The sequence below is a fragment of the Eurosta solidaginis genome, unplaced genomic scaffold, assembly GCF_040869045.1.
Source record: "Eurosta solidaginis isolate ZX-2024a unplaced genomic scaffold, ASM4086904v1 ctg00001329.1, whole genome shotgun sequence".
NCBI classification, from domain to species: domain Eukaryota; kingdom Metazoa; phylum Arthropoda; class Insecta; order Diptera; family Tephritidae; genus Eurosta; species Eurosta solidaginis.
In genome coordinates this window covers 1-2,500 of record NW_027137078.1, presented here as the reverse complement: position 1 = coordinate 2,500, position 2,500 = coordinate 1, and the positions used below count along the sequence as shown (strand labels likewise).

Genomic DNA, 2,500 nt, shown 5'->3' with positions numbered 1-2,500 from the left:
AAACATTATATGGTTGTACTTACGATTTATTTAAAAATAAATAAAGGATAAGTTAATTTGTTTGCATTAACAATGTAAAAATTGTTTTTGTAAACTAAGACATACGCAACTGAAAAATGTTTGGGTAAAAATTGGATTATTTTATTGATGTTTCAATAAATATGAAAATTTTAAAAAAAAATTGACATACAATTAAAAAACAAAAATTTAAAACTCTAAGCGGTGGATCACTTGGCTCATGGGTCGATGAAGAACGCAGCAAACTGTGCGTCATCGTGTGAACTGCAGGACACATGAACATCGACATTTCGAACGCATATTGCAGTCCATGCTGTTACGTACTTTAATTTATTTTAAAGTGCTGCTTGGACTACATATGGTTGAGGGTTGTAAGACTATGCTAAATAAGTTGCTTGATCTTTTAATTTTAAATTGAAAGATTTTAAAGCAAATGGTATATTATTGGATATACATTATCCATAATATGAATAGTCAAATTAAAATATATATAATAAAAATATATTTTCCAAGAAATCCTCAAAATTAAGAAAAAAATCTTAGTATTCCTTAAAGCGAAAATAAACAAACAAACATACATTATATTATATAAATAATAATTTTGTTTATATTGGGGGAACGTCTAGCTTAAAATAAAAATTTTTATTCTAGAATTGCTCCTTTATTTAATAAAACAAATTATAATAATATTTATTTTAATATCAATGTGTGTGTATAAAAATGAAAAATTTTTATCAAGGATGAAAAGATTTTTAAGTCTTAATGGATTTAAAAGAAAAAATATTTGTTTTATATATATATAAAAAAAAAAAAAAAAAAATTATACAACCTCAACTCATATGGATTACCCCCTGAATTTAAGCATATTAATGAGGGGAGGAAAAGAAACCTAACAAGGATTTTCTTAGTAGCGGCGAGCGAAAAGAAAACAGTTCAGCACTAAGTCACTTTGGTAAGCAAATGTGAGATGCAGTGTATGGAATATCTTAATATCTAGTATGAGAAATTAGCGATTTAAGTCCTCTTAAATGAGGCCATTTACCCATAGAGGGTGCCAGGCCCGTATAACGTTAATGATTACTAGAAGATATTTCCAAAGAGTCGTGTTGCTTGATAGTGCAGCACTAAGTGGGTGGTAAACTCCATCTAAAACTAAATATAACCATGAGACCGATAGTAAACAAGTACCGTGAGGGAAAGTTGAAAAGAACTCTGAATAGAGAGTTAAATAGTACGTGAAACTGCTTAGAGGTTAAGCCCGATGAACCTGAATATCCATTATGAAAAATTCATCATTATATATATAATATTAATTTATTAATATTATAAAAATAGTGTGCATTTTTTTCATATAAGGACATTGTAATCTATTAACATATAAATTATTTATCAAAAGATCATTGGCTTTAAGTTTATTTTAATTAATTTGCTTTATAGCTTATTAATATTAAATAAATGCCTAATGATTGATAAAGTGTTGATAGATTTATTATATATAATGCTAAAATTCATTTATGAATTTTACAATAATTTTAAAATCATTGATTTTAATATTTATTGTATGCATTTATATGATTTACAATGCGAAAGATTCAGGATACCTTCGGGACCCGTCTTGAAACACGGACCAAGGAGTCTAACATATGTGCAAGTCATTGGGTTATTTTATATAAACCTAATGGCATAATTAACTTAACTTAAAATATATGGGATTAATTTTAGTCTATTTTAATTATAGTCTATTAATTCAATCCCGGGGCGTTCTATATAATTATGTATAATAATAATTTATTATTATTTATACCTCTAATTGGAGCGTACCTTGAGCATATATGCTGTGACCCGAAAGATGGTGAACTATACTTGATCAGGTTGAAGTCAGGGGAAACCCTGATGGAAGACCGAAACAGTTCTGACGTGCAAATCGATTGTCAGAATTGAGTATAGGGGCGAAAGACCAATCGAACCATCTAGTAGCTGGTTCCCTCCGAAGTTTCCCTCAGGATAGCTGGTGCATTTTAAAATTATGTAAAATAATCTTATCTGGTAAAGCGAATGATTAGAGGCCTTAGGGTCGAAACGATCTTAACCTATTCTCAAACTTTAAATGGGTAAGAACCTCACCTTTCTTGATATGAAGGTTGAGGTTATGATATAATGTGCCCAGTGGGCCACTTTTGGTAAGCAGAACTGGCGCTGTGGGATGAACCAAACGTAATGTTACGGTGCCCAAATTAACAACTCATGCAGATACCATGAAAGGCGTTGGTTGCTTAAAACAGCAGGACGGTGGACATGGAAGTCGTAATCCGCTAAGGAGTGTGTAACAACTCACCTGCCGAAGCAACTAGCCCTTAAAAATGGATGGCGCTTAAGTTGTATACCTATACATTACCGCTAAAGTAGATGATTTATAATACAATTTCGATTGAATTATAAATTTTGAAACTTTAGTGAGTAGGAGGGTACAATGGTGTGCATA

General features: G+C 30.6%; 1 non-coding gene across 1 annotated transcript; it reads left to right on the top strand.

Moving 5' to 3' along the window:
• Nucleotides 1–211: 211 nt before the first annotated feature.
• LOC137236104 (5.8S ribosomal RNA) lies at nucleotides 212–390 on the top strand. The gene has a single exon (XR_010948249.1). It is a non-coding gene; the product is annotated as a 5.8S ribosomal RNA (ribosomal RNA).
• The last annotated feature ends 2,110 nt before the right edge of the window (nucleotides 391–2,500 follow it).